The sequence below is a fragment of the Gymnodraco acuticeps genome, unplaced genomic scaffold (genome assembly GCF_902827175.1).
Source record: "Gymnodraco acuticeps unplaced genomic scaffold, fGymAcu1.1, whole genome shotgun sequence".
NCBI classification, from domain to species: Eukaryota; Metazoa; Chordata; class Actinopteri; order Perciformes; family Bathydraconidae; genus Gymnodraco; species Gymnodraco acuticeps.
The window spans coordinates 3,531,824-3,556,857 of NW_022991154.1; the positions used below are offsets into that span (position 1 = coordinate 3,531,824).

A 25,034-nucleotide genomic window follows, 5' to 3' on the forward strand; every position below is an offset into this window, starting at 1 on the left:
ATTTCTATAGCGCTTTTCTTGAACCCAAAGGCGCTTTACATTTGGGAGGGAGGGTAGACAAACAAAACAAAAACAAAGCTACAAAGAAACAAAACAAAACATAAAAGGAGTCAGGAGGAAGTTGGTGGAGGGGGGGGGGGCTTATGGATACAGAGTTGAAGAGGTGGGTTTTGAGGCGGGACTGGAACAGGGTGAGGGACTCAGACTCACGGAGGTCTTGGGGGAGGGAGTGTTCCAGAGCTTCGGGGCTGCCACAGAGAAGGCTCTATCTCCGAAGCTCCGGAGTTTGGCCTTGGGGATGGAAAGCAAACCTGAGGGAAGATCTGAGGGACCGGGGGTGGGTTGGTAGAGGATGAGGAGGTCAGTGAGGTAGGGGGGGGGGGGGGGATGCTCCAGCACATCCCAAAGACTCTCAATGGGGCTAGGGTCTGGATTTCCCATGTGTAGAAAGGTTGCCTCCTGCTCCCTGAAGCACTCATTCACAATGTGAGCCCCCCTGGCATTGTCCTCTTGGAATTTGTCCGTGCCATCAGGGACGAACAACTCCAATTGATGGAAAGACCCGTCATTCAGTATATTCAGGTAGTCAAGCTGACCTCATTCTTTGGGAAGTAGCTGAACCTAGACCTGACCAACTGCAGCTGCCCCAGACATAATACTGCCCCCACAGGCTTGTACGGTAAGAGGCACTAGGCATGATGGGTGCATCACTTCATCCGCCTCTCTTCTTGCCCTGAGTGCACCCATCACTCTGGAACAGGCTAAGCTGGATTCATTGATTGCTTTTAATAATGCGTTGGACAGTTCTTAACCTGATTGTATTAGTTTCAGCAAACTCCTTAGTTGTTTCTTTGCTTGATGCAGGCCAATCATTCGACCCTACTGAAACTGATTAACACCCTTTCCACGACCACAGTATACAGTTGCAAGAAAAAGTACGTGAACCCTTTGGAATTACCTGGATTTCTGCATAAGTTTGGTCATAAAATGTGTTCTGATCTTCATCTAAGTCACAACAATAGACAAAACACAGTCTGCTTAAACTAATACCACACAAACAATTATATGTTTTCATGTTTTTATTGAACACACCATGTATACATTCACAGTGCAGGGTGGAAAAAGTATGTGAAACCCCTAGGCTACAGACTTCTTCAAGAGCTAATTGGAGTCAGGAGTCAGCCAACCTGGAGTCCAATCAATGAGACGAGATTGGAGAGTGTTGTTAAAGCTGCCCTGCCCTATAAAAAATACACACCAGTTTTGAATTTGCTATTCTTAAGAAGCATTGCCAGATGTGAACCATGCCTCGCACCAAAGAGCTCTCAGAAGACCTACGATTCAGAATTGTTGACTTGCATAAAGCTGGAAAGGGTTACAACAGTATCTCTAAAAGCCTTGATGTTCATCAGTCCACGGTAAGACAAATGGTCTATAAATGGAGAAAGTTCAGCACTGTTGCTACTCTCCCTAGGAGTGGCCGTCCTGTAAAGATGACTGCAAGAGCACAGCGCAGAATGCTCAATGAGGTGAAGAAGAATCCTAGAGTGTCAGCTAGAGACTTAAAGAAATCTCTGGCACATGCTAACATCTCTGTTGACGAATCTACGATACGTAAAACACTGAACAAGAATGGAGTTCATGGGAGGACACCACGGAGGAAGCCACTGCTGTCCAGAAAAAACATTGCTGCACGTTGAAGTTTGCAAAAGAGCACCTGGATGTTCCACAGCACTACTGGCAACATATTCTGTGGACAGATGAAACCAAAGTTGAGTTGTTTGGAAGGAACACACAACGCTATGTGTGGAGAATCCAAAGGGTTCACATACTTTTTCTTGCAACTGTAATGTCTTCCGACATGGTTGTTTAAGAAATGAGAATCTACTCACTGCATCAGCTAGGGTTAAATAAGTTGTTACCAGCTGAAATATATGAATCACTACTTCAGTAATTATCTAATGGAAGGCTCTTACGGATTTGCTTAGGAAAATCCAGTTGGTGAATTCTTTTTTTGACGAGCAGTGTAGCTAAATGGTTATTGATGGATAGATTTTTTTTAACATTTTGACAGAAACTATTTATTTACCTGTATGCTTCCTGCATCCCCTAGCACTGTCATTCCAGAGGACTCTGTCAACATGCCCTCAGACCAACAAGTCAGTGAATGATTGCGGTGCTCAACTAGAGGGCTTCTGCCCCAGACCAGGGTGAGCCACCGCCATCCCCCACCACCACAGGAAGTCGGATATCAGGTGGCTGCCGCGGATGGAGGTCAAAGAGTGCCTACAGAAGACCAGGGGGACTTGGATATCATCAAAATCTCCCAGTGACCCTAAGAAATACAGGTGGGAGACGGAGACCGTGTCTTATACATTTTATTTGAGGATTTTATATAGCAGTCAGTGAGATAGTATACTCTCTCTTGATATATTATAATAAGTACTGTTTTAAGTACTTTGTTGACCAGTTTGGAACGTCAAGTGCAGATGCGGTGGTAGCAGTAACATGCAGAGCAGAGAAGCAATGCTCCCACAAGGCAGTGAATAACAATACAGGATAAAAGACATTTTAAAAAGCTGCTTAACAAATGTTTTATGAGGAGTGAAATGCATTCATCAAGTTTGTTAGACTTCAATGATACACACAATGAGCTTTGGTAAGAAACACCCTCATGTAGAAATATGTTTTTTTTATTCAAAAGAAAACTTCTCTTGAACCAGTATTTAAAAAGTCCCAGCGATGCAAATGATGTGCGTAAGCCAGTAAATGCTAAATGAATGTATTGTAATCTAATGTAACTAAACAAAGCAACTTGTGTCTTACAGTTACTAACGTTACGTTAAGATACATCGTAAGCTTTGTGTTTAAATATTCTCCCACTCTTTGCAAGATACATTGAGCTGAGTAAACGGCCTCCGAGTACTCCTTATCTTCTCCGACTTCAGTGGGGAAGAATGGGACAGAAGGAAGTGAAAATGGAGAGGTCAACGGGAAGATAGAAGATGGAGAGGAATGAGGAGGAAGAAAGCAAAGGTGAGGAAGAAGAAGATTCTGGTGAGGGCTCAGAGGAGGATGAGGAGGAGGACCAAGAGGAGGAGCAGGACAGCGACTTTGTGATGAGCTGGACGAGGAGAATGCAGGAAGAAGAAGAAAGAAAGGGATCTCTGAGAAGCAGGTGGGGGGGTGAAACGTTTCTATCCCTGAATGTACTTATTTCATATATATTCAGGATTCAGTTCACTATTGTATTAAAACAGCAGATGTTATATATTTTTCTTGTTAGAAAATCTCGTGTGTATATCTGCTGCCCCGATTACTCATAAAAAGCACCAATGTGGATTCATCCGCCATTGGAAGTAGTCCCCAATGAATTAAACACCAATGTGTGATGTATTTTTAAATGTATAGTTGAATAATGAAAGTTATGATGTCATTTATTGCCCGTCAGTGGATACTGTTAGTGAAGTTAGCTTATCTAGTTTATTTATTATTTGTTATTTATATACCCTTAAACTGTCCCACAGAGCGGAACATTTACATTCTGCATTTGACCCATCCTAGTGTTAGGAGCAGTGGGCTGCCATTATGTAGCGGCGCTCAGGGAGCAGTGTAGGAGAACGGTGCCTTGCTCAGGGACACCTCGGTAGCACTTGGACTTTCGGGGACTTGAACTGGTGACATTCCAGTTGCCAAGCCAAGTCCCTATGGACTTCACCACCACCGCCCCAAATATAAAATATCTTCCAGTATTCCTAGGGGGACCGGAAAAGTGTTAAAATGATTGGATACAAGTTGAACATGCGTGTATATTTGTTTCCAGGCTGCAGCTGCTCTGTGCATCAGTGTTGGGAGCTTCAGTGACCCAGAAGATCTGCCTGGCCTCGCCCACTTCCTGGAGCACAGTGAGTCCAGTTAATGCTGCATCTTGATAGTGTCTTAGAAACACGAGAAAATAATTGTACTAAAATTCTCTTCTCCTGATTTCTTCTTAACCTTTTTATTCCTACTCTCTAATGTTCAGTGGTGTTTAGGGGCAGTGAGAAATACCCAGCGGAGAACGGCTTTGACGCCTTCCTAAAGAAGCATGGCGGAAGCGACAACGCCTCCACTGACTGCGAGAGAACCATCTTTCAGTTGGACGTGCAGAGGAAATATTTCAGAGAGGCACTTGACAGGTGAGGCTGGATCAGAGAACCACCTTGTCTGTGACCTAATTGTATGGGTTTGTCTAAAAAACAAAAACAAAAAAACAAAAACTGAATATAATAATAATGAATTGTATCTATGTAGCACCTTCAAACTGTTAGAACAAAATGAAATTACATAAAGGCTGTTCTAAAAGCTTTTTTTTAAAAAGAGATTTTGAATAAGCAAAGTTTGCAACCCTGATCTCCTCAGGCAGGTTTGCTCCAAAGTCCAGGAGCCCGGACAGCAAAGGCTCTGTCCCCTTGTTTGTTGATTTCAGCTCTATTTTCTAGTGATATTGACCCTTTTCCAACATTATAACCTCTTATAAGAGTTTACATTTTTTTCTTCCAGATGGGCTTCAGTTCTTTATCTGTCCTCTGATGATAGAAGATCCATCGACAGAGAGGTGGAAGCTGTGGACAGTGGTGAGTCCACACTGATGCCATCTACACACTGTCACATTCTCTGTGTACTCAGATACTCTCAACATCTTAACACTGAACTAGTGCCCCTTTAATTTGCCATAGGTACGTTTGAGTCACTTTTATGCTCCAAATGTTCTGCTATACTAGCAGTACTACTACCCACCAGACGTTCGGCTCGAGTCACAACTATTTTTTCAGATTTCTTCTTTATTCATGTCACTTTTCTAATTTCTTGTCATCAGAGTACCAGTTAGCGAGGCCTTCTGACTCGCATCGAAAGGAGATGCTGTTTGGGAGTCTTGCTAAACCGGGACAACCCTATGAGAAAGTTTTGCTGGGGTAGAATAACGTTCTTTTTTTTAAATGCTCAACATTTTCTCACTAAAATCTTTTTCATGTCTTATTCTAATGTAGGGTTTATAAGTCCTGTTTCTGAGTTGATGGGGATGTGAAGAAGTAGTTTGATTTTCTCTCAGGTAATGCTCAGACTTTGAAGCACGAACCCGAGAGAAGCAGATCAACAACTACAGAGACTCAGAGACTTCTGGAAGAGATATTACTCCGCTCATTACATGACGCTAACTGTGGGCAGTCCAAAGGGTAATCACACACTCCTCCTCCTCTCTTCTTTTCACTCTCCTATCCTGTTTCATTACCCTCCCCTTGATTCTCCTCCTCCTCTCCTCCCTTCATTCCAAATCTTTCATTCTCCTCCTCCTCCTCCTCCTCCTCCTCCTCCTCCTCCTCTCTCCCTCCTTCCTCCTCCTCCTCCTCCTCCTCCTCCTCCTCCTCCTCCTCATCCTCATCTCCTCTTGAGATGAGCAAGCCCTGATGATTATGTTTTTCGGTGACAGGGGAAAAAGTCCCTTGTTTAAAAAAAAAAAAATCTGAGGTCCACCAGAGTCATTTGAAAGGATTTGTCTGTGGCTGTGGGTCTGCCATAACGTTGAAGGTCATTCGGAAGAGGGGAGGGTAATTGACACGCAAGTCACGCACGTCGGGGTGCTTCCAGGATCCCTGCAGTGCTCAGGCACCGAAATCGCCATCGTCACGTATACCAATCTGTATCATTAACCTGGAGTTGGTCCCGTGAATGTGTGCAGAATAGCTAACTTCTTGCCACACAGCTTTCGTTTGCGGCATTGGTGAAACTGATTTCCTCACTACATTCCTACGTTGGGAATCATCTTTTGCCAACCCCACACACACACACACACACACACACACACCACACACACACACACACACACACACACACACACACACACACACAGCACACTACACACACACACACACACACCACACACACACCACACACCACACACAGAAACAATAACACATACACACACAAACAATAACACTCACACAATCACTCTCAATCACAAACACACCAGTGTACCTGTGATACAAATGCCTCTTAAATATGGTACATGTAGGTGTCATGTACAGCAAGGCCTGCTTCGTGAAGGGTTTTTAGGGGCCGCTATAGAGCCACCTTCAAAGTCTAGCAGCAGTAACTTCCTGTGGTCACAAGGGGGCGCTATGACTGATTGAACATAAGGTTTCATCTTTCTGACTGTGTACTTTGTTCTTTAGAAACTCTAGACACTCTGGAGCAGTGGGTGAGAGAAATCTTCAGCAAAGTTCCGAACAAGTAAGTGTACTACAACTACTATCCCTGCATGAATAAAGCAATTCAGTTCACAAGATTATTGGATGTACACAACATGCCTACAACTTTGGAAATGCCAAATATAAATAAATATTCACCCCCCCCCCAGTATTTTGGTTTATTATTAACAAGAAGCATCTGCTGATGAAATAGATCTCAGAAGACCTACGATCAAGAATGATTGATTTTCTTAAAAGCTGGAGAGAGTTACAAAGTCATCTTCACAAGTTAAGCTATTTATCAATCCGTATTTCGACACATTTTCTATAAAAGGAGCCAATTTAATGCTCTCTAGAAGTGGGCGCATAGCAAAGTCTCCAAAAGCCAGAGGATGATCAATGGGGTCAAAATGAACCCCAGAGTAACAACTGAAGGCTTGTAGGTATCATTGGATCTGGAGCCATCACGAATTTGAGCTGCTTTGCTGACTCGGGGCCTGGACAGTTTGCAATCATCACTAGAAACAAGTATTCTCAAGATTAAAGATTATCATGATGTCCTACAAGACACTCAGCCGAGGTTGGGTGGTGCAGCAGGACAATGACCCTAAATATTGAGGTAAAGGTAGTACAAAGACAATCTGCTGATTAGAGTGGTCCAGTCAGAGGCTAGACCATATCCCAATAGAAATGCTGAGTTGCAGCGCCACCGTGGGATTTACCAGCCGACAGACGGAGACACAGACGGGGACTCAAGCTTTTTTTCATATATTTTTGTACGTCTTGTGAATCTTTACTGTCTGTGTTTTTCACTCTCACTTTGGTGGAGATCAGATTACTTTGAATGACCAAGTAATGCATAAAACCAGGAAATTCCAAAGGGTTCACATTTCTTGCCACTGTAGTTTATCTATTATTCCTTCAATACTGACCAAAAGTACAATTGTTGCCTTATCTGACAAGAGTACTTTTGTTCATATGGTTTTTTTTACCAAATGATTTTTTTATTTTCTTTATTATCAATGGCTTTTTCTTGCACATGTCCATACAGCCCAGCTGAATGGAGTGTGTCATAAAGTTGTCCTATGTACTCTGATCTACAAGCTCCTTCAGGGGGACATTTGTGTCCTGTTGCCTCTCGGTTTAATGCCCTCCATGCACGGTGAGTTTGGGTGGGGTCCCTCTCTTGGCAGGTTTGTTGTGGTTCAATATTCTTTCATTTTTGGAATAAAGGATTTAATGGTGCTCTGTGGGATGATCAAAGTGTGTCTGTCTGGAGAGCTTGTCAGTCTTCATGGTGCGATTTGCTTGCTTGGTGGCCGCCTATGCTTAGTTTCCTAGGGACTAGACCCCAGTACATGGGCCATACTAACGACAATCAGGCAAAAACTAATCATGTAAATGAAAAAAAAAAGATTGATGTTTTCTTGTGTTTAGTGGGGAACTCAAAGCGGACTTCTCTCACCTCCTGCAGCCGTTTGACACTCCAGCCTTCAACAAACTCTACAGAGGTCAGAAAGTAGTGGCATTATATTATCTGCATGTTATCATATAAATAGGTTAGAATCCCACAGCCCCTACATGTGTATATGTTATTATTAAATATCAATATGTTAATATGGTATAAAGAAGAAACTGCCCTTTTGGGAGCATTCATGCTATAACAGCTTTTCTTTTTCACATCGGTCTAAGATGAAATCAGAAGAATCATCAGTCTAATTTTTGTATTAAAAACATACTGATACTTATACACATGTGTTTTGCAGTGGTCCCTGTGAGGAAGGTTCATGCTCTGAACATCAGCTGGGCCGTACCACCGCAGGGGAAACATTACAGGTGCGTCATTGTTTAATACTAGCATTAGAACATCGACCAAAGAAAAATGTACAAACATGTGCAGAGGAGGCAGGTTTTAAAAAGCAGGATTAACACTGGACCCAATGTGCTGCTAAACAGGAGCTCTTACATCTCCTCTGTCAGTCTTTTCTCCATCCTAATTTATCATTCGTCTACAGTTGGATTTATTTTTCATTTTCTCTGGAATAACAAATCATTCTTGATGGGAGAAATACTCAGATCTTGACCTTTAGTGTAGTAAGACAATATTATGAAGAGAATGATCTGTAGTAATTGTAGAAATAAAATATAAATAAAAGTCCTGCATTTGAAGTAAGTATTTATTCTATACAAAAAGTACTTGGTATCAAAAAAGATATACTTTTCAAACATAACTAATTAATATTACTTTAAATGTTGTTGCTGGCCCTGATGAACCTCATTCACCTAACTTTACTACCATACTCCATATATAATTATATACTGCATTTTTATATTTGATTTCTGAAGTCAAGCAAAGGTTAGTTCATCAAATGGTACTTCAGCGCAGTAGTTAAATGAAACTCACCCACTACTGTTAGTGATGTTGCAGGCTGGTGTAGAGCACATTATCTCTCCAATCGGATAACTTCACAAATGTTTTGTATTTTGGCAGAGTGAAGCCGCTTCACTACATCTCCTGGCTGATCGGACATGAAGGAACAGGCAGCAGATCCTGTCTCTGCTCAGGAAGAAGTGAGACATAAAGAAACGACTGATTCTAAACGGGCAATAACTGGTAAATGCTTGCACAGGACTCATTGTGTAAACTATGTTTGTCTTTGTGTGTGTATTCAGGTGCTGGGCTATGGCTCTGTTTGGAGGAAACAGCGAGACAGGTTTCGACCAGAACACCACCTACTCCATCTTCTCCATCTCCATCACCCTGACTAACCTGGGCTTCCAGAACTTCTACCAGGTCAACACCTCGTACAGCAACATGTACTGGTTAACCTTGACTGTTTAAAAAGTTACAAACAAATATAATTAGATTAAACAGTTTCGTTTTTACTTCTCAATGCTTTAATATTTGTCCTCTGTGCAGGTTGTCCATTTGGTTTTCCAGTACCTAAAAATGCTCCAAACTCTTGGGCCCCAGGAGAGGTAAGTCTCCACACACACGCACACGCACACACACACACACACACACACACACACACACACACACACACACACACACACACACACACACACACACACGTTTTAGGTACCATTGGGCACTGCTGCAGAAACAGACCTTTAATTCTTGTTTTGTTTTATAAACTTACAGTTAATGTGTTGTTGAGAAAATAATTCTCGAAACAACCTTTACACCAATATAAGAATTTGATATGTAATAAGATACAAATAAAATGGTCATATAACTATGCCCAGCCCCCTTTAAAGTAGTCAAGCAACTCTAGAAAGCCAACAATATCTTTGTTATATTGTGTTTTGTCTTTTTGTATGTGATATTGAGTCTGGAATAAAGATTGGATATATGCCTATATTTATAAAATATAGGCTATAAGCTATAAAGCATATTATTGACTTTTTTCCAGGATCTATGAGGAAATTCAGAAGATAGAAGCCAACGAGTTCCACTATCAGGAGCAGGTACTGCTGCACAGACACACACTGTACACACGTCTCTGATGAATGAATGTGCTTACAGCCAAACAACAGTTCAGTCAGCAGATTAGATGAATCAGCTCTTCTCTGCGTTAATGTGTTTTTTTTCTAGGTAATAATTAATCTTCATTAAAACTACTAGTAGTTATGATGATGACAAGGATAGCAATAATTCATTTCATTCCTGTAAATCATCGCTATTATTAGAGTCTATGGAATGGACCTTTACTCCTTTACTGTATGCATTTGTTCAATGATTTAATGAATTATTTGAACAGAACACGTATTTTACCAAGGATAATAATAATATATAGATAAACTGATATTTATTAAACCAATAATTAAGGCAACAAAGACATGAAAGCTCTGCTGTTTATTTTATATACATGAATATAAGTTAACGAGAACACTAATTTGTATTTTATTCAAATGTGATTAGTAATTTGATTTGTCTCTGGTTGTTTCTGGACTGACAGACAGATCCCATCGAGTTTGTGGAGAACATCTGTGAGAACATGCAGCTGTTTCCCAAAGAGGACTTCCTGACTGGAGACCAGCTCATGTTTGAGTTTGACCAGGAGGTAACCAGGACGTGGGCTGTTAGTAAGGGAAAGAGTCAAACAATCAACATTCAGATATAACCACATGCTTCGCAGATTAACAAAAAAAGGTTATATCATATAAAGTGATAATAACTGTTTTTAAAGATTATTTTTGGGTCACCAGTGTCTTTACTGGTTAGAGAGAGTTGAAAGATGGAGACAGACGAGATGACATGCATACATTGTCCCTGGGTAAGGTTCGAACCCTTCGAAACCCCCTCCCACCTGGCTACCAAACCAATGTTCTTTCTCTTTGTTGGTTATATGTAAAGGTGGTTCAGTGTAACGCCCTCTGATACATTTCGTCTTACATTGCCGATAAGCACTTAGGTTCCCATTCATTCATGCTGATCTTTTAAATTGGGCCAGCCTGGACGTTGAAGTGTGCATCAATTCTGTCCTTCCCTCCACCTTAAGGGCCTTTCGCAGGACCTGATTCGGGCCTTTCCACCTGGGAGACAATGTGACTTTTCCAAGAATTTGTCTTGTACATTTTCGCCAGCTTGGAAAATATTTTTTTATTATTATGGAAGCCTATCAGACACACGCACATGAAACCATCTCAATATTTCAGTTTTTGTCTTCGCATATTTAGTCATATACTCATCAGTCCATTGTAGTTTTGTGGGGCATCACAGGCAGACCTGCTGTGATCATGGTCTTTGTAATTGTTCCTTTAATGATCCTTTAGTAGAGTTCTCTGTGTTAGAAGGGACGTGCCAAGGAAACCCTTTCCTAACCATCTTGTGTTTTCACGTTTTTGTTGCTTTCAGGTCATTAGTGCCGCTCTTTCACTACTGACTCCTGACAAAGCAAACCTGTTGCTGCTGTCACCGGAGAACGAAGGTCACTGTCAACTCAGAGAGAAATGGTTCGGTACCTGCTACAGCAAGGAGGGTGCGAGACACGCACACTCAACACAAAACACAGACAGACACACCATAGCGTCTCATTTACAGCTATTTATCTTTGATATCTTGATGTACTTTGTTGGGATTAAGCCTTTATCTACTGTTTGGGAAGATTGTGAGAGTCAATTAATGCTGAGATTTAATTTCAGTTGACACAAACTAATTGTTTGACGAAACATTGTATGTATTTGTATGTAACGTGTGCAGGCAAGGAAAGCATTTGCTGCTTTAACCAAACAACTTTCTAAAGAGAAAAAAGTAATGATATTTAACCTGGGATAATTTAGTTTTGTCTCATCAGACATCCCAGAGGAGTGGGCTCAGCGCTGGGCGGGAGACTTGGAACTCAACCTTGAACTCCACCTCCCCGCTGAGAACAAATATATTGGTCAGTACAAAGAAAGCAACACATGATGCTCCAAAAGAGCTACAACTAAAAACATCAATTCAAAATCATCTTCTTCTTCATGGCACAGCGACCGATTTTGCTCTGAAAGCGACTGACTGTCCGGACACAGAGTTTCCTGTCCGGATCGTGAACAACGAGCGAGGCTGTATGTGGTACAAAAAGGACAGCAAGTTCAAGATCCCAAAAGGTGAGCCAGAGGCAGGATTTGGGGTAAGCGAGGTCACTTCGGGGTTAACACTGAGTTTTCGGTATTATGACGCTGGAGGACTTCTTACAGCGCCCGGGAAGCAATGGGAGTGAGAGGGGGGAAGGGGGGTGTCCGGTGCCTTGCTCAAGGGCACCACAGCAGGGCAGGAGGTGGACTGGGACCTCTCCAAGTAGCAGTCCATACTCCATATTTTAGGTTTGGTCGGGGACTTGAACCGGCAACCCTACAGCTCACAGTCCAAGCCCCTACTGACTGAGCCACTGCCGGAATACTGTACACCCACATCTGTAGCCCTTTCACACATTTCTTTACATTTTATTTCATATTTGTAATATTTTATACATTTAGTTAAACTTCTGCACCATTTCATGTCTAAGATTCTTATATTGCCGTCCTATTTTTTATTATACACAATAGATTTGATTATTGTTGCAGGGAGCCTGAGATCTACAGCAAACGACTGGTTCTCTGTAACTGTTGCGCATATGTCCATAAATAATTGTACATTTCTAGCAAGGGTTTAAATTAACAACTCGTTCAGTAAAAATAAGGTACAATTATGTGGTTTTCTGTCTTTTTAGCTTATATTCGTTTCAACCTGATCTCCCCGATGATTCAGAAGAGTCCTGACAAGTAAGAGTTTAAGAAAGACATTTGCTTGCATTCATCCTCGGCTTAAAGCCACAACAGGATGCATTGCTGTTCTGTTTAACAGTGTTCTTCCTCTTTCAGTCTGGTGCTGTTTGACCTCTTTGTGAACATCCTGGCTCACAATTTGGCCGAGCCAGCCTATGAGGCTGATGTGGCTCAGCTGGATTACAAACTGGTGGCCGGAGAGCATGGATTCGTTATCGGATTTAAGGGCTTCAACCACAAACTGCCGGTGAGGAGACTGTACACTCTAACATAATGTGACATAGTTAGAGACAGAGTGGAGCATCTAGCAGCCAAGCAGGCATATCAAGTCCTTCAGGGGTCAGAAGCTAAAAGAGAAAGAAAGTTGGACTTGCAGTCATCAGGTGGACATACAACCTCTATTATTAACCATCATGTTACCCTTTAACTATAAGTAAGCAACTATTCGATAAGATCAACATATCAAATGAACATCAATGAGGCATTCCGTTGCAGTGTCTGACATGTTTCTTTTATTTCCATGAAACACATATATTGTAGTTTATTCTGAATGAATCCCACATACAATGTCCTGCTGGCCCAGATACGACTAAAGGATCAAATGTGGATTAATCCACCTCTGAAAATAGTCCCCCAAAAAATGTGCTGATTAAAAAACTACAGTGACAAGCAGTTTTAAGGAATTACTTAGCCTTTTTTTATGAAATAATATATTTTTGAGGTCTTGGCAACAAAAAGTACATAAAGTATCAGCAGTTAAAGTACTTACTAGGCAGCAAAATAGCCTGACTTTAAAATGCTATTCATATTATTCTATGCCATTCTTAACTTAAATGTTTTTAGTGTAAATGCATTTTGAATTAACATTATCCTTTGTAAATAAGGCTTTCAGATTAATGTAGTGGAGTAAAAGTATAATACAAGTACATCAACAATTAGATTATAGTTCATTGTATTATTTGTTTTCATATGTACAACCACCCTGACTTCTCTCCACTGCTTCTTTAGCTGCTGCTGAAGCTCGTCGTGGATCATCTGGCAGAGTTCAGCGCTGCACCGGGAGTCTTTAACATGTTCTCTGAGCAGCTGAAGAAAGCCTACTTCAACATCCTCATCAAACCTGAGAGACTGGGCAAGTATGTCCCACACACTGCAGATGCACACTCTGTAAACAGCCTTTCATTCCACCAACATAACGTATAGGGATTCACAGTATTTGGCAAATATCCGGATAACATTGTTGAATTTGCCATAACAATGACTCTAAATAAGTTAACACAAGAATCATTTCTGCTGATTATAGTATAATGCAAAAAACTATCTTATTTTGAACAAAATAAACATTGAACTGAACACAAAGGGCCTCAAAGAATGATGATAACATTTAAGAGTGCAGCTTTTTACAAATAGTTTCTTTATCACATTTAAATATATAGAATAATTATAATAATAATAATACAAATAAATTATAGCGCTTTTCTAAAAACTCAAAGACGCTTATATGCATTAGAAAGATGCTTAACACTAGAACAGCCAGAGGTCGCTGTATACCTAAAACCACCAATGGGTCAAATGTACCTGCTATTGATTTTCAAGGTACAATGTTCTTTTATTTACCATACAGAACAGTGAGTTTTGATCGCACAGGGATGAAACTTATACCCAGTGGCGAACCGTGTCTATCACAACTGGACCTTCTGTAGACACACACCCCCCGCCGCCGCCGCGGAAGTGATGATTTAAACGCTTGGTGTTAGACTTGTGTTTTGTTCAAATCTCTCTATCTCTCTATAACTATCTATCGATCTCTCTCTCTATCGATCAATCTATAAGGAACTGCAGTAGACAAAAGGCGTTGCTATAGCAACACGTCATGTTTACGCTGCATTTTCTGAGTTAAATATTACCCGCTGGCGGATATAGGTATAAATGGCATTTGTTTTGACTTCATATTGACATTTTCTAACAACAGAGGGTGCTACATAACACACTTTCAGGAAAAGTCACAGACTGGGAGACTTGAATATATTATTTAAAAAAAGTTACATACAATCAAAAAACAGCTCTGGGTCAAATTGACCCGTTGGCGGTTCTAGTGTTAATATGCATTAAATACTCATATTTTAATTGCAGAGGGTACCAGGCTTTTATTTGAAGCAGGCTGGTATTTGAGACTTCCCTCTGGTTGAGAGTACGTTGGTCACATTTAAGTATTAGTTTTGTTTCTGCTCCTGTTCGCCGGTTTGTGAAAGCTCTTTCCTTTTTCAGTGTACAGCATACCTTCATTTCATTGCTTCCAAAGCAGTGTCTTGGTAGCTTAATAATTAGGGATGCACGATATTGGTTTTTTGAAACCGATACCGATAACTTCCTGCTTCTCAAGACCGATAACAAAAAATATTTTACGCCACTAATTATTTTAACGCGATTAACGCATGTGTATTTTTTTTCCTTGGCCGCCCCGTAGTTTCAGAGCGCATCGAGTTTAAAATACCATCTACAAGCTGATGCTGACAGCCCCGCTCCTGCCGCCAGCTTGTGGCAGACCACACTTCCACGCTCACCGGCAGGCACCGACTGGCCATCTGGAGGACCGGGAGGGTGTGTGTATGTGTGGCCTGAGCGAGCGAGAGACCTTACGTGCATTGTTGTTGTTAGCATCTGGTGCTAGCTAGCTGCGCTAACGGATATAAGGAGCTGTTTAAATGAAAACAGAGGAGCGACATTTCGCCACAACTGCGCCGAGCACTTGACTTTATGCAGGAAGCCAGACAGTGGGACATTGTACGAAAAGTCAGCACACTCAGCACGGATAGTGCGCAACATGATTGCAGCGTCCAGGCAGCTCCGGTTCGAGCATATGCCTTGAGTTGCACATAGCTCCAACGCCCATACCACCGACGACATGTTGTTTACTGTCCTGGCTTCACGGCCGCACACCATTTACGTCACAGCCAGCATGAGTTATGGAGCGCTGGATTTGGGAAGAGACTCCCCTCTTCCTAAACCACTAATACCACAGTACTGGCAAAACGGGAGGAGCCGAGGTAAAAAAACAAGCGCCCCTCATCCAATCCACCCACACCGCAGTATTTTTTTCTTTTTTTTTACCCAAAAAAATATATTGTATATTATCGGGGCTATTAATACTGGTATCGGGTTTATCGGGATGACGTCATAATTCCTAATATCGGACCGATAATTATCGTGCATCCCTATTATTAATAATACAATCTTCTTACATGTTTATTCAACACGGAAACAGGTGAATAGCAATGTAGTCAAATCTATTCATCTTCTTCAACAAAATGGTTGATCATTTACCAAACATTGAGCAGGCAAACTGCAGGAGGCAGATCCACTGAGGAGCAGCTGCATCCTTACAAATAGAGCAACAGTGATTTCAGTGTCGGCTTGCTTTCCCTGCAGGGACGTCCGTTTGAGGATCCTGGAGCACTGTCGCTGGTCTGTCATTCAGAAGTATCAGGCAGTCACTAAGGGTCTGACAGTGGATGACCTCATGACCTTTGTCACTGGGCTAAAGTCGGAGCTGTACACCGAAGGGCTGGTGCAGGGAAATTTCACCAGCACGGTGAGAAAGAGAGATCTGTGATGTGAAAAGCTAAACTAAACACTTCAGAATCCAAATGGTTAACGAAGTTAGGTCAGCCAAGTTACAACAACTATTTCCCTTTTTAGTTTTGGCTTTATGTGTCCAGTATTTCTCACACCTGTCTCTGAAAGTACTCTATTAGATATCAACAATGAAGAGCTAAGAAAGATATATGGTAAGGATGATAAGTTGTTAGTGTTTTAAAAGTTACTTTTTTGTGAGTTCTAATATATAATCTGAATTACATGAAGATGTATGTTGTTAATTAAAAGTGTAGAAAGTAGAAACTGTTCCGGTAAAACTGGGACTTGCGTATCTTCAAATGCATTTAAACTTAATGTTATAACCCACTCCCCTCTCATACAGATGCTTGTTCCACTTGATTTATAAAATGTTCTCTTTGGGTAAGTTGTTGAGGTGTAATCTCACTCATGTTGTTTCCCCCAACAGGAGTCCAAAGAGTTTCTGCAGTACTTTATTGAGTGAGTATCCTGCTTATACATACATATATATATGAAGTCCACAAACATGATCCTGGCGTAGGTTCCTGCTGAGTGGAGGCCATGTTGACAGCGTCGTCTACAGACCTGTTGGCTCTGTAGGCGAACTGCACGGGGGTCCAGGGGGAGCTCTGTGATGTTTTTGATGTGGGACAAGGTGCTCAAAGGACTTCCTAACCACAGAGGGCAGGGCGACGGGTCTGTAGTCATTGACTCCTGTGATCCTTTTTTTTTTCGGGACCAGGATGATGGTGGAGTGGTAAAATATACAGTTTCTCAGTTGTTTGCAATAAACAATTTACGCCAGAGCTGTTTAAGTAGTTCAATGAAACTAATATTACCAGACTATTTATCCCAATTCAACACAAAAATACTACTTTTAATGACTACTGCAGTCTCAAAGTGATTCAACCCCCTGTCTCAAGCACGCCTGGTGCAACAATCAAGGGCTTGATTAGTTGACGTCTGCTTGAGATAGAACACAAGACTTGGTGTCAGCAGGTTTCAGTTTGCACAGTAAGGCGCATACTAAACACTGAAGGGCTCCATGCCCGGACTCCCAAGACATACAACACTACTGACCCAAAAGCATATCATAACCAAATGCCACAGCAGTTTTGGAATAATGTTCTGCGGAGCGATGAAACAAAACTGGAACTTTTCAGCCTTTTGATCAGCGGTTATGTGTGGAGGAAGAAGAATGAAGCACATGCTGAAAGAACACCCTGCCTACAGTGAAGCATGGCGGTGGCTCAGTGATACTCTGGGACTGCTTTGCTGCCTCTGGCACTTGAAACCTGCAGCGTCTGGAGCAGAGTTCCCGTTAGCCGGTAATTACCGGACTATGACCGGTAAAATATGCTGAAGACCGGCAAATCTAAATCTCTCCGGTCAAAGTGTCCGGTCAAAATAATTTCCCCTTAGTGCAATACCGCATCAGTTGCACAACTTGCGCCACTTATGTGACAGACAAAAGAGTATGTGACAGACAAGAATAGTCAATTCTAATGTCTAACACTTAATGTGGAGAAAGAGATGTCCTGTATGGGTTGATTGTGCGTTGATCTGTTGGTAATGCCTCGGGGGTTCCGGTGGGCATGTAAACTAATGCATAATGCTGCGCTATACTTTGCGGCCTCACCCAGTTGCATAGCGACGCTTATTGTTTAGGTGTCTTTTGATAAGCAGGTAGTCCTATCATTAGCTAGAACTAGCTGGATCTGATCGATATGGACATAAGAAGAAACTGCTCTCATTGCTGTCACGGAGGAACTGCACACTGCCAAAACTGCATCCCTCTCCTCTGTCATCATCCTGTTGGACCTGTCTGCTGCATTCGACACGGTGAATCATCAGATCCTCCTTCGCACTCTCCAAAAACTTGGAGTTTCAGGCTCTGCTCTTTCCCTCCTCACCTCATACCTGAAAGACCGTACCTACAGGGTGACTTGGAGAGGGTCTGAGTCCGACCCTTGTCAATTAACTACAGGGGTCCCTCAGGGCTCTGTTCTTGGTCCCCTCCTCTTCTCCCTGTACACAAACTCGCTCGGATCAGTCATTAGCCCGCATGGTTTTTCTTACCACTGCTACGCTGACGACACCCAATTCATTCTGTCCTTTCCCCGCTCAGAGACCCAGGTCGTCGCACGCATCTCTGCTTGTCTAGCTGATATCTCTCAGTGGATGTCTGCTCACCACCTCAAGCTCAACCTTGACAAGACTGATCTGCTCTACCTCCCGGGAAAAGATTGTCCCACTCTTGACCTAACAATCAACATCGGCACCTCAGTTGTTTCCCCGACTCAGACTGCAAGGAATCTGGGTGTGACCCTAGACAACAACCTGTCCTTCACTGCAAACATAGCTGCTACAACCCGTTGCTGCAGATACACGCTTTACAACATCAGGAAGATACGTCCCCAGCTGACACAGAAAGCGACTCAGGTTCTGGTCCAGGCTCTCGTCATCTCACGCCTAGACTACTGCAACTCCCTCCTGGCTGGTCTACCTGCATGTGCCATCCGACCTCTGCAGCTCATCCAGAATGCAGCGGCTCGTCTGGTCTTCAACCTTCCTAAATTCTCCCACACCACTCCGCTCCTCCGCTCCCTTCACTGGCTTCCGGTAACTGCTAGAATCCACTTCAAGACACTGGTACTTGCTTACCATGCTGCGAATGGATCTGGCCCTTCCTACATCCAGGACATGGTTAAACCGTACACCCCAGCGCGTGCACTACGCTCTGCATCAGCCAAACGACTCGCTGCGCCCTCGCTGCGCCCTCGCTGCGAGGGGGACCCAAGTTCCCATCGGCAAAAACACGTGGGTTTGCTGTCCTGGCTCCAAGATGGTGGAATGAGCTCCCCATTGACATCAGGACGGCAGATAGCTTGCACATCTTCCGGCGCAAACTGAAAACTCATCTCTTTCGACTCCACTTCGAGCGTTAGAACTATTAACGAAGCAATTTTATACTAATAAAGGACTGGCTTACCTAAAGCCAGTTGAGTAGCACTTGAAATGTTTGGCTCTATGAAACCTGATGTACTTATATGATTCTGTTTTCTTCAAGGTTGTGTCTTCCTGGTCGAATGTACTTATTGTAAGTCGCTTTGGACAAAAGCGTCAGCTAAATGCAATGTAATGTAATGTAACATAAACGCGAATGAAGTCTAATCTGACGGGAGAGAGAGATCAGCTGCTGCTGACGAGTCGACACGCAGCTCTGCATAATCACATGCAGCGGTGAGCGGAACAAAACACACACTTCAGGTTAGAATATCACACGTAGCTATTTTAATTACCTCTCAAACTACCTAAACTAGTTATAGATATGTTTAGTTTTACTGTCGGGTCACTCATTACTGATCCGCGAGCTGCATGATACTGAAGGGCTGTCAGGAGAGGGGGAGATTGCCCCGTGTATTATTCCCGTGTTATTGTAAGTTACTGTACACTTTTGAATAATGTAGTTAATCTACTATAATTAGTTTGTTTAATATCGAATCACATCAATTTGTTTTAAAGCTCAATAAATAACAAAGAAGACCTTTGACCGGCACTTTTCAAATTTTGTCCGGAAGATTTCAACTTTAACGGACATGTTGACCGGCGAAAAAATATTCTAACGGGAACTCTGGTCTGGAGGGCTCGTGGATTCAGTCAAGTATCAGGAAACATGTTTTGGAAATAACCTCATGCCGTCTGTGAGGAAGCTTGGGAGTAATTTGACCTTTCAATGATCCCAAACATACCTCAAAGTCCACGAAGGCTTGGTTTCAGAAGAAGAAATGGAAGATTCTAGAGTTGCCGACACAGTCGCCTGACTTGAACCCCATAGAACATCTCTGGTGAGATTTGAAGAAGGGAAGTTTCAAAACGCACACCCAAGAATACAACTGACCTGGAGGCCATTTGAGGAATGTGCTAAGATTCCTCAGGAGCGCTGTCAGAAGCTGGGGGCTGGCATCACATTTGCAGCAGGTCAGAACAGCAAAAGCTGCTCTACTAAGTACTGAAGATGCTTGTCATGATGGGGTTGAATAATTCTGAGACTACAGTAATCATTAAACATTGCATTTTGTGTTTAATTTGGCTAAAACCAAATGAACTGTACTCAAACAGTTCTTGTGTAATTTGTTTATTGCAAACAGCTGAGAAATTGTATATTCCAGCAATAAACCTAATGTGCAATGGGGGTTGAATCATTTTGATTGCAACTGTACTTAAATGTTGACTATCAGAGTTAACAAGTGTAATTGTTCTTAATTAACAAAAAATGCCAACAAATATTATTTAAGTGAGGGGGTGAAGGATCGTAGGAGATTGTATAAAATAAAAATAGGGCCTATATCTAAATCTATCCTTTGAAAGAAAACGCAAACAAAAAGCCCTCACTATCTAATCTACTAAAAAAAAAAAAAATATCACTACCTATTCCTTCTATATTTATTTGTTATTTAATATTTGTTTTAGATTCATTCAGCCATTTCCAGTTTAGACTGGAATGTAATTGTAATCTTGACAGTGTCTGTGCCAGTGTGATTTTTGAATGTACGTCTTTTTAAAACTGCGTCTGCAGTAAGCTGCAGTTCCAGCCCCTGTCAGCAGAGGTCCCTGTGTTGTTCCGGGTGGTGGAGCTGCCTCAGAAACATCATTTCTGTAAAGTCAAGTCTCTGAACAAAGGAGACGCTAACTCTGAGGTCACTGTCTATTTTCAGGTAGGTGACCATCATGCTATTTCCCCAAACAAGACAAATAAAGCTGCAGTGTGGTTAAAACTAAAGCGTTAACCATCCATTTACTGTTCATTTTCACTGAGGAAATATGCCAATATGTCATGTTCTAAATGCTGAGTTCATCCACGGCAGCAAAGTTACTGAAGTTAAGGATCTAACTACTTGTGTTAAGATGTTTACATTTATTTGTATTCTCTTGTTGTATAAATCTTGATTCTCTTGCAGTCGGGGCTGAAGAATCTCAGAGAGCATGCTCTGATGGAGCTGCTGGTGGTGAGTGTTGACATTTTTACTACGGCTCCACAGACACTAGTGACAAATACATGATTCTGAGTGTTAACTAACCTCTTCGTTACCGAAACCACATCCATTCCTATGATCTAATGGGAAGGATTCATTCAAAGAATGTCATCTGAACCCTTCTTTATATACTAAAATGTACTTTGACGTGGTTGTGTCTCCCCAGATGCACATGGAGGAGCCCTGCTTTGACTTCCTCAGGACAAAGGAGACGCTCGGGTTAGTTTGAGTCATATTAACTGAGCATAAAGATCACTCATGTGCACTTTAAAAACCCTTTCTTATCTCATTCCCCTCCAGGTACCAGGTGTACCCGACCTGCAGGAACACCTCTGGGATGCTTGGGTTCTCCGTCACCGTGGAAACACAGGCCTCAAAGTTCAGGTTAGTTGACCAATCTGTGTGTTTGACTCCTGAGTTGATTTTCTTTTCCTCTTTAAAACCCTCCTTTCTGTCCTCGCAGCACTGAGCTGGTGGAGGCCAAGATTGAGGAGTTCCTGGTCAGCTTCGAGGCGCGTCTGTCGGCGCTGAGCGAGGACGCCTTCAGGACGCAGGTGACAGCTCTTATCAAGTTGAAGGAATGCGAGGACGCTCACCTGGGAGAGGAGGTGGACCGCAACTGGTTTGAGGTTGTCACACAGCAATACGTCTTTAAAAGGCTCGACAAGGAGGTGAGACGCATTTGCTCTCTTCCATGTTCTGTCACAATACACACTGCCTTAATATCTGAAATGGTTAGCAAACGTCTCCAAAGCATAGAAATCAACAATAATGTATACAATATAATAGAGTTAAGAATAGGATAGGACATTGATACAAATAAAAAAACAATAAAGTGAAATGATTGTTAGTCAAAGCTCTAATCTGGTTGAGTTTCATTTCTATTTGTTCAAACAGTTACCATATCATTTTATTTATTATATTGTTTACCTTGTATGAATCTGTACTGTCCTGTTTTTCATTCTCAATCTGTTGCTGCTTTCATTCTAACTAGAGATAAATAAAGGTCCATCTTATCTTATTGATAGTTTCTGATTTACATTGTTATTTTGTCGTCCACACTAACTGTAAATTACCAATCTGCATTAGTTTGATCTAATCTAGTGTACCTAATAATAAACTTGACACTGAGTGAATATAAAGGGTCAAATATTCACTAAACTTTTCTCTGAATACAAAGATACAGTAAAAATAAGGATGTGTTTGTTTCTTTATTGCTAATGAAAGTGAGCAGGTTCTGACATGCTGTGCTCGCTCCTGCAGATCGAGACGCTGAAGCAGTTCTCTCGGTTGGAGCTGGTCTCCTGGTTCCTGGAACACAGAAACAGCAGCAGCAGGAAGCTCAGTGTCCATGTAAGTGTGTTTTGTGCATCGTAAACTTAGTTACAACTTTTGTTTAGAAGTCGGAAGTTCCTTTGTAAGACTTTCTTTGTTGAATCATTACAGAAAAATGCTCTGACAGAAACGATAGAAAGCTATATTTGGGTCAACACCAAACATTAACAGCTAACTAGTTAATTGAAGAAATGCCCTCAACGCAGGATTAGGAATGATATAACATGGATAATGCTCAGAAGAAAATTGGTTGAACACAGTTTTTTGTAAGTAACGCAAAACTAACCGGTATGATTCTTGTTTAGACATATCATAAATATTTAGACAAATATGAACTAACAAAGCTACTCGTTTGTTTTCTCCATCAGGTGGTTGGTTTTGGGGTGGAAGAGAATGACCCCCCAGAACCGAGTGCCACCTGCAGCCCAGAAAGCATTGTCAACCCCCCCTCCTCGGCCTACGGTGAAGTGAGCGAGCTCACCTTCCTGATGGCCTCCTCGCCTTTGCTCCAGGACGCCACGCTCATCTCCGACATCCGAGCGTTCACCTCCTCCATCCCCCTCCACCCTTACCACAAAATCCTCAGCTAAACCACTCACTGCAGACTGACATGAGAGTGCTAAAGACCTCTTCGCTGTCATATTAATAATAAGGTTACCATGGAAACAGCTAGCATTCTTATTTGATAAAAGAGGATACTGTTAGAATGCACATCATTTACATTTACACGTGCTTAGATATTGAGGTTAATGTACTCGCATAGAGCTAAAGAAATAAAACATTGTAAAATGCTGCTTTCATATACTGTGGGGAAAAGCTAAACTCTAGGCCCATATGTATATAGCATCTCATGCTTATAAAGCATCTGGTGGTTTATGATATCTGGAAAATAATAATGGAAACATGTAAATGCAGAAAATAATCACTTTTTAAAATGTAGCATAATGGTTTGACTGGCAAAAAATAACTAATCATCATAGATAGTCATCTACGGTACTTTAGGCTACAGAATGTTTATAATTGAAGAAATAGGATGCCTAAGTATTTAACCTAGCTCAAACATAAGGATTTTTATTTTTTACCAATAAACCATTTGCATCAGCTGTAAGTAAACACCTATTAAAAGTACAAACTGTTTAAACTTCAAGGCTAAATAGTTGTATTCTTGTTATTATTGTACCCTGCCCAATCACATGTTTTACACTGCCCATATTACCGATGCTCTCACTGTGCAACTACACTCCCATTTAACCCTGCTGTTATCCTCAGATTACTACACACCCTTTATCCTCTGGGCTTAACCAACATGTATGTCTCTGGTGCTTTAGGTATCTTAGTTGACTACCTAAATAACCATTTACATATACATCACCCCAACCTTCCCCCCCATAGACCCCTCTATACATCCAGAATTCCTATTATGTGACTATAGAAAAATATATAAATCACCATAAAATCTCACTGACTGACATAAAATGTTAAAGTAAGATGTTGTTAAAGGACCAATAACTAAAGCAGAGGGTCCTTTTGTTTTACAATGATACATTTGCATGTAATAGTCACCTCAATATCATCCTACACAATCAACATAAATATGTGTAAAATATTGACATTTGTATATGTTTTATACTACTAAAACAGCATGGGGTCAAATTGACCCCAAGGAACACCGATGCGTACAAAGTGCGTACAGGACATTTAAAAAAGATCTTCATGTTCATTCTATGTTTACCCATTAGTTCTCACTAAATTAGGAAAAGTCATGAAATACTAAGCAAAATAAATAATGTGAACCATTTCTTTAGATACGTTAAACATTGAATGGGGTCAAATTGACTCCAAGGATAACAGGAGGGTTAACTGTTGAACCCTTACAGGAGGGGTGTGCTGGGAAGTATAACAATATGCACCTATAGCTATTTTACCAGTAATTAAAAAATAAATAATGAATTAGGCTTCTTTCCTTAAAGCAGGTTTTTACTTTACGTGAATCTGTGTTTTATTTGAGAAACGCATTCTGCAAACTAAAGCAGCATGTTAGTCAGGGGTGTCAAACTCAAATACACAGTGGGCCAAAATAAAAAAAATCGGTAGGCTACTAGTCGAGGGCCGGACTGGTTCAATGTTTATTGCAAAACGTATTGAAACCTGGAAGCTTAAATGATTGCATTAAAACATTAAATAAATGAAAAATCAGTTGCATTGATTTCTTATGGCTCTATCTGCAGCTTTTCCGGAATCATTTCTTATGATTACATTTTTCCACAGGCCAATAACAGCTTCAGAGAAATGTCCCTCAACCAAAAAACCAAACCAAAAAATTGCAAAAAGGAAACATACATTTAAAGGTGGGGTAGGTAATTTTGGAGAAACCAGCTCGAGTGCGCTAGAATTAGAAAATACACAACCGGAAAAAATCTGCCACTTCCTTACAGAGCCCCTCCTCCAACACACACGAATGCGCACATGACCAATGAGGGCACGAGATAAGTTTGTGCACAGATGGAAGGCTGACAGGCAGGTAGGCCATCCAGTTACTTTAGCCGGGCCGGCTAAAATCATTGGTCGT

At 41.6% G+C, this 25,034-nt stretch overlaps 1 pseudogene; it reads left to right on the forward strand.

Annotated features, from left to right (window-relative positions):
- Positions 1 to 698: 698 nt before the first annotated feature.
- Positions 699 to 23,619, forward strand: LOC117560603 (annotated as a pseudogene).
- The last annotated feature ends 1,415 nt before the right edge of the window (positions 23,620 to 25,034 follow it).